This window comes from Cervus elaphus, chromosome 4, assembly GCF_910594005.1.
Source record: "Cervus elaphus chromosome 4, mCerEla1.1, whole genome shotgun sequence".
Taxonomy (NCBI): domain Eukaryota; kingdom Metazoa; phylum Chordata; class Mammalia; order Artiodactyla; family Cervidae; genus Cervus; species Cervus elaphus.
Window position 1 is genome coordinate 24,482,513 of NC_057818.1, and position 8,707 is coordinate 24,491,219.

Below are 8,707 nucleotides of genomic sequence, written 5' to 3' on the forward strand. Positions count from 1 at the left end.
TTTTAAGCCATTGAGATTTGGGGTCATTTGTTATAACAGCATAACTTAGCCTATCCTGAATAATATATTCAGAAACATTCTCCTCCTCCTCTTTCTCCCTCTTCCCCTCCTTGTCCCTTCCTTTCCCACAGCTGCCCTGCTCTGCCCAGCAGTCTTATATAACTCTATTTCTTAACTTATCTTCTGTCAACAGACTATTAAAAGGCATCCATGATTGGTCATCTCCTGCCTTCCCAGTGATATTCAAGTGGACCTTGGCAGGAGATCACCAGCCTGCCCCACAAGGCCATGTCCCTGGAACCATCAGCAGTGCCCATCAATTACAACTGTCAGTTAGCAGGCCTCCCCAGCACTGTCCTCAGCAGGAGGTAACTTCCTAAGCAAATTATTGGATCCACAGGGCTCTGCATTCTGAAACAAAACCTTCTCCAGGAATGCCCATCCATTATCTTTGGAAAATGAACAAGATCCTGAAGTTCGTAACAATACTCTGCCAACATTAAAAAAAATTGACAAATAAAAGAATTATATATGTTGGCCTTCATTGTTAATATGCAATTTCTAGAGCTTATCAGTCAATGAAGATGATGTATGAGATTCTGCAGCTGTGGTGAAGGTTTGGCGATGACTAAGTTCTTTGGAAAGCAGAAAAGAAATAAAACATTCCTGAGGCTTGAGTGTGATCATCTTTATGAATAGGTATGATATTTGCACAGCTCAAGAGTCTCAAACTTCCCTGCTGACATGGCCAGAAAGGCCATACAGATGGGCAAGCAAGCCATATGAGGGTGGTGGCAACCAGGCGTCCTAGTGCTGCCTTTCCTACGTTCAGTACTGGCTGATTGTCGCCATCCAGGAATGCAAACCCCATATTGCTAGTTCTTTCCTTTTCTTTTTTCAGTGAAATTTGAAGTCCATATAAATCATCAACTGCATCACATTTTCCCTAAAATACTCCAACATCCAAGCTTAGTGGGTAGGCACAAGTAGAATGTTTCATAGAATATAACTTGGTCACCCTTATCATCTCTTCCTATTGTACACCATCTCCATTTTCCAGATTAGGAAACCAAGGTTCAGAAAGGGAACGTGACCTACCCAAAAGGACATAGCCAGCCTTTGAAACTCAAACCATACCTTCTAACTGCTTTTCTTCCTCTTGTGTCCCAGCCATTTTCTCACGGCTCAAGTATGGAGCAGAGGACTAAATGTCCACCAAAGGGTCATACACTCACTTCTGTAATATAGGTTGCTAGTGGGAGGCAGCCACCAGCCAGCACTACATTTCCCAGCATTCCTTCTAGGTGAGGTCATGTGACTCATTCTTACCAATGACAGGATGTGATATGATTCATTTTCAGGCACCAGCAGTTAAGAAATGTATGTGCCTTCCCCACTTTTTCTCCCTCCTTCCACAGCTCACTGCAGATGAACACAGCAAACTTGGAAACCATTGTTGAAGATGAAAGGACCACAAGGCATTGAATCTGGCTTCCTGAATCACAATTCGGAGGAAAGACCCCTCCAAGTAGGAGTATCCATTTTGGACTTGACATTAGGGATAAATAAACTTCCATTGTATTTGAGCCATCATATAATTTTGGCCTTTAAAAGTTATAGCAATCAGCATTACTTTAACTATACACATAGATTCTTAAAAATATTTCTTTTATTCCCCTTTCTATAGTGTTGGTGGGGTTTCTAACAAGGCCATCCACATGAATTCAACCCACTTGAATTCAATGGGCCTTGAGTGAGAAAATGGTGCCAATTAAGTTGGGTTTCTGGGTATAGAGGTAGAGGGGCTCTGAGTGTCACTGCATCCTGCCTCCCTCCCCCTGCCCCCAATTGGCTTTGAAGAGGGGCTTGTTCATATTTCAGCTGAAGGTGCGCATATATCAATTGAGCCCTCCTGGAGGAAGACGAAAGACAAAACAAGCATTTGGCTTGTCTGGGCCACACACCCTCAACCAAGATAGGAGTGAACATGTTTGGGAACATCAAAGGCAGTATGATATCTTAAGCATAAGGAGATTAACATTTACAAAGGTTTGCCCCTCGGCCGGTTCCCAAGAATCCAGCAGACAGAGCCAGAAGGGACAATTAACATCACCCATCTGCACTGGGGTCTTCTGACGTCTCATATTAATTTCTTTTGAGCTTTCTGCTAGATTTAGGGTGGAGGAGACAAAGTCTGGTCTCCTATTTCAACATGAATCCTCCACACACAAGGGAGATGTTAAAAAGGACTGTGAAATGACAGCCTAGGAACCAAGTCTTGGGGAAGTATTTTGCCCTCACAGGTACCAGACCACTTGCACTCAGAGACAGACTGACAAACAGTCTTTACAGATCTTCTCATAGTTCAGAAACAGTCAGCAATCTCCTAAGCCAGCCAGTCAGTAAAAAGCAGGGCTGAGACTGTTTGCATGAATGGAGGAGGGGTGAGGCACTGGTTTTGTCCCTTTGAAGCAAGAGGCCAAGAATATCTCAACACACTCCAAGTACCAGCAACAGTAGGCAATGGATGGAGACCAAAATCCCTTACAGCTGTTGGAAACCATACCCTATTCAGAGATAATTGGCAATTAGTTAAACAACTCCTGTTTAAAATACTCCTCCTCCCCACCCTCAAAGACAGCTGTGTTTAAAAAGGGGCGGGGAGAGACTTCTCAAGAAATGTGGAAACCTAATCTTCAAGTCAATAAAACAAAACAGGGCCCTGAGAGTAAAGGAGTTAGAGAATTAAAAAATATGTCTAGGTAATGGAACATCTTTTTGAAAAAAATCCATCGCTCCATTTTTCTCTCATAGTAGGACTTGGTGGTCAGGAACACAACTTTTGGGGTCTGAAAGGTCTAGGTCTGAGGACCTGTGCTGCCATTTACCAGCTATGTGAACTTGGCAAGTTTCTTAAACTAATAAGTCTCAGTGTTCTCATCTGTAAAATGGGAATGATAGTAATTGTACTGTGAAGGTTAAATGAGATAGTGCATGGGGCCTGGCACATAGTAAGTGTTCAGAAGTGTTAGCCCTTAGGCATACATGCTTATACAAAACCAAATTCCCCATCTGGGCATTCAATTTTGCAAAGCTAGGCTTTGCAATTTTTCTCCAGCCTACTCTTCCAAACTCTTCTCCATTGCTCCCTCTCCTTTCAATTGGCAACTAAAAGGAGCCAGTCTCCTAGGCCTTAATTTCCTAATCTATGAAGTGAGATAGACAAACTAGATTCTCTCTAAGGATCCTGCCGATCTTTTCTTCCCATCTTGCAAGTCAGTTTTACAAGGACAGGTTCAAATGCCACCATGAACCCTTCCCTGGGAAAGAATTGATTCCTTCTTGCAAAGCTCAAACCTGAGTTGAAAACTAGTGGCCCTTTTGTTTGACCTGCACTATGTTTTTAAAAATCAGAAAATGGTACCCCAAATGGTGCTTTTCCATCTTCTTTCAAAAGAGTCTAAAGACCTGTCAATCCTGGTCCCACATTCCTGGACAAAAACAATTGTTTGTAGATGGGTCACTGCTGCCCCCTGCAGGCGGGGCAGGCATTTCAAGATTTCTCCACTTCTGTGGATTCCCAGGTAAACTTGTTTGACTGAGCCCTGAAGGCAACTAAGATCCTCCCTCATGCCCTCTCCTCCTACTCCCCCTTCTCTTCCACTCTCTGTTTTTCTTGTAGGTGCTATTTCTTGCTTTCTATCTTCTGTAAGAATTACTAATGTTTACAGGCATCTTCAGGGCTTCCCCAATGTCTCAGCTGGTAAAGAATCTGCCTGCAATGCAGGAGACCTGGGTTCGATCCCTGGGTTGGGAAGATCCCCTGGAGGAAGTCATGGCAACCCGCTCCAGTATTCTTGCCTGGAGAATCCCCGTGGACAGAGGAGCCTGGTGGACTACAGTCCAGAGTGTTGCAGAGAGTTGGACATGATTGAGAGACTAAGCATGCATGCATCCATAGGCATCTTCATCTCCTCTGCTACAGACTGTGTGATCCTTGGGCTGGTGGTGGGAGGGACTCTCTTTTATTAGCCTGTGAAGCCCAAAGTACCTGTCCTGGTGTCTGGTTTCAGAAAGAGAATGAGCAAGGTGCCTACATATGTAATGTCACCCCCTGGAGCTGTGCAAAGTGATTGACTAAGTGACCTAGTGAGTGAGGGAAAGGGTGAATAAATGATGAAGGCGTGCACTTATAAAGCACCTACTGTGTGCCAGGCACTGGACTAAGTACTTTACAGATAGATGAATAAACATAGGGTATACTGAATACCAAATGAATGGGTCTCTCTGTTTGGTTCCCAGCTCACAGTTGGATGCCCCTGCTCTGTGAAAGTTACAAACAGATATTCCAACTCTGGGCCTGGGAAATTTGGGGGCTCAGTCCAAGTGCCAGGTCTAGGTCTTAACAAGATCCACTCTCATCAGTGGAATGGGGATACAGACATTGTGATTGTTTTCAACTTGAAAACATTGCTTGTTGTCCAAAGAGGAAGCCTCAGTGAGACCCCAAAACCAGTAGACAGAGGTCACGATAGCTGCAGAGCTAGACTATCTCCTTAGTTTCTCTTCCAGTGTCACCCAGAACATCTGTTAGGGTTTTATTCCCTGGAGACAGAATAAAACACTCTTTGGACCAAATCTGTTTCATGTGTATGATGTTTCAGAGCTTCAAAATATGTCCCCATTCATGATCTACTCGGATCTTGAAAAACTACATTTCTCTCCCTCCTTCCCACCTCCTTTAGGAGGCACATAAAACATGTGTTGCCTTATACCCATTTTATAGATGAGGAAACAGGCAAAAATGAAGGAAAGGATCTGTTCTAGGTCACACTGGAAGGCAGAGGTTATTACTTGGTCTTCTGACTCAAATCTTTTTCTAGGTTTCATTGCAAACCACTACATATCCACTCGCCACTGATGTCATTTCAGCAGAGAGGAAGACATGGTGGCCGTGCGGACTGAGGGGGGAAGAAAAAGGTTCAAAGGAGTGTGTGTGTTAGTTGCTCGGTCATGCCCAACTCTCTGTGACCCCATGGACTGTAACCTGCCAGGCTCCTCTGTCCATGAGATTCTCCAGGCAAGAATACTAGAGTGGGTAGCCATTCCCTTCTCCGGAGGATCTTCCTGACCCAGGGATCAAACCCAGGTCTCCTGCATTGCAGACAGATTCTTTACCCTCTGAGCCACCAGGAGAACCTTCAGGGAGGAGAGACCTGGCAAGAGTGGCTGGGCTACAGGCTCAGCTCCTTCTCTCCACCCCCTTCCCCATTAGAGCCCCCTTTCACAAGCCTGTCCTAACCTGAGGCAGGGGAGCAAAGACCATGGGCACAGATTCTAAGAGAACCAAAGAGGAGGAAAGCAGGAAGGGACCTCAGGAGCCACGAGAGGGGCAGGGCAGAGTGAGTGGGAGCATAGCCTCTGATGTGGTGACGCCTGGGTTTAAATCTCCCTTCCTTCTAGCTGTGTGATCGTGAGTAACTAACTGACTTAAGCTCTGTGGCCTCAGTTCAGTTCAGTTCAGTTCGGTTGTGCTCAGGCTTTGTGACCCCATGGACTGCAGCACGCCAGGCCTCCCTGTCCATCACCAACTCCCGGAGTTTACTCAGAGTCATGTCCATTGAGTGGGGGATGCCATCCAACCATCTCATCCTCTGTCATCCCCTTCTCCTCCCGCCTTCAATCTTTCCAGCATCAGGGTCTTTTCAAATGAGTCGGTTCTTCGCATCAGGTGGCCAAAGTTAGCTCATCTGTAAATAAGGACTGTGATTGTGCCAAGGCTGTTGGGAAGAAGAGCTGAGACCCTATGTAGTAAATACTCAATAAGTGGTAGCTGTTGTACATATTAACTCCTTTGATCTCCTGGCTATACCTCTAAGAGAAAGGAACAGGCTCATCTCTAGTCACGAGGTAAGTGAGGGACCTTCCAGCCCACTGCTCTTCCAACACATCGCTCAGCATTCTAAGTGGGGGGTCTGGAGGCTCCTGGGGGACGCAAGCCCACTCTCCGGTTAACAGATACTGTACCCTATCTTCACTGTCTTGGGCTTGTCCCAGTCTTAGCAAAATTTCCTGTTGGTTTAAAAGTCAGGTGATGAGACCCAGCAGGAGGTGACATTTTACGCCACCTGCGATCTCTCCCTTCTCCTCCAGAAAGATGTCCCTTCTTCCTAGGTTGGGAGGCTGGTTATGATCCACTGCCACGCCACTGAGAAGGTCCCGGGACCCCCGGAGGTAGCTCCACCCTCCCTCTCCCCAGCCCCAGCATCCACACGCCCACCCTCTACCCTTGGCCAGCAGCTGCCGCCTCCCTCTCCCCGCCCCCCCCCCTCCCTTCCAGACTCTCTTCCTAAGCCTGCCGCCCCGACCCGTGTCCTCACTAAAGTTTAACTGCACCCCTGCCTCAAAGGGCTGAAAAGAGTCAACCATCGCGGAGCCATCGAAGACTGCAAGAGAAATGAGAGCCAGAGAGAGCGCGAGGCAGATACATAATTTATGGTATGGCGGAGGGTGAGTGACAGGCAGCAGCAGGAGGCCTCAGCACCTTATCGATCCTTTCAAAAAACCTGAGAAAGGGCCCCGTGCTGAGGGCCAGGGGAGGCATGGAACGTGCAGGCGGGGGCAAGGCCATTAAGGACGCACCGCGACCAGGCCGGCCGCCGGGGGGTGGGCGGGGGGCTCCGGCAGGTGGGGCACCCGCACGCGGGCCTCCGATCGATGACACCATGTCAAAACATAAAATGCATGCTTTGGCTCTTAAGCCAAATGTGCGTGAGATTTTTTAAAAGCATTGATTCAGGATGGATCAATGGAAATCGAGGCGTATCTTTTTTTTTTTTTTTTTTTCTCTTCTTCCTCCCCTGTGCAAAAAGGGGGTAATAACACTTTGCAGAGAGGCCCCCGGCAGGGGTGGCAAGAGTAAATGTTCTACCAGGAGTGCCTTCTATTCCTCTGCTGGCCACCAGAGAGCTCAGGAGGAAGGTCAAGGTGCTTGTTTGTCTCAGCTTGCCCTCCCGGCATGGAGGCGCCCACCGCAGCGAGGGGCTGAAGGCTTGCTTGGCTGCCTGGCCAGGTAGGGAGCGGCATCTTGCTCACCCGGTGCTCCCCCTGTCACCATCCCAGGGTGATCCCACTCTTTCTCCATTGCCTAAGCAACCCAGCCAGCTCTGTCTCCAGGATCCTCACCTCCATTGCTTCTACCTGCCCATCTCTTACCTGGACTACTGTCTCTACATCCATTTCCCACACAGCAGCCGGACAGCTCCCATCTGGCCCAGAGTAGCGTCAGTTCTCGCGAGATCTGACCACACATCTCCTCCGACTAGTCCAGACCCCACTCAGAGACGCCTTCCCAACTGTCCAAATACATTGTGCCCCCTGCCCATTCCATCCCACCCTGCCCCACCCCAGGACCCTTGTCCATTTTCTTTTCTCAAAGTGCTTCATATGATTTATAGTATTATTGTTTGTATAGTCGTTGTTCAGTTGCTAAGTCGTGTCTGACTCTCTGTGACCCCATGGACTGCAGCACACCAGGCTTCCCTGTCCTTTACTATCTCCTGGAGCTTGCTCAAACTCATGTCCATTGATTCAGTGATGCCATCCAACCATCTCATCCTCTGTTGTCCCCTTCTCCTTCTGCCTTTAAACTTTCCCAGCATCAGGGGCTTTTCCAGTGAGTTGGCTCTTTGCATCAGGTGACCAAAGTATTGGAGCTTCAGCTTCAGCATCAGTCCTTCCAATGAATATTTAGGGTTGATTTCCTTTAGGATGGACTAGTTTGATCTTGCATCCAAGGGGCTCTCAAGAGTCTTCTGCAGCATTGTTTGTGGGTTTGTTTCTTTTTCTGTTTATTGTCTATCATTTCTTTATAGAATGTGAGTTATGAGAACAGGAATCTTGTCTTGTTCACTGCTGGATTCTCAGAGCTTAGAACAGGGTTTGGCACAGAGTATTTGCTCAGTAGATGTTTATTGAAGTAAAGGTGAGAGGAAATGAGAGACGAGGGAAGGAAGGGAAGGAGGGAAGGAAGAGAGGGGGGTGGAAGAAAGATGAAGGAAGGAAGAGGAGAGGGAAGGAGGGAAAGAAGGAAGAGGCTACACTCAAGGAGGAGACAGCAAAGCATTATGAAGCTACCGTCAGCACTGTTGCTATAAAACATGAAAACAAAAAGAAATCCCATCACCAGTTATGAACAGCATAGACTTTCACAGGGGCTGGTCCTCCATAGTTAGGAGTTCTAACTAGAAGCTCTGAATTGAGGAGTTAGTATCATTGAGGAAAGTGTATGCTCTTTTTGAGGGTCAAGCTCACCTTTCTCTCTGATTCAAATGAAACTCAAGCAGTGTCATAAATAAGCTTTGGTTCCCCTACCCAGCCTCTTTGGGGCAGGGCATCCCTAGGGCTTGACCTCTCTTTCTCTGGGGTCCAGTAGGGGAGAAGAGGCTCCTGCCGTAAATCCGTGGAACCAGGGGCTGTGGGTTTTCCTGCTGTCCCAGGGAGACCCGGGCTTCCTGCCATCCCAGCCACCAGCATCTGGGCCCCCACTTGCAGATGGAGGCTGGAGACCTGCCTTTTATTTCTCTGGTATCCTTCCTGGAACCACATTCCATTTTTCACTGTCATGAGTACTTCCTCAGCCAGGACCATCAGACATGAAGATGAAATGAATCTTTACCACCCGTCAGGCAAAGAGAGAGAAAGACTG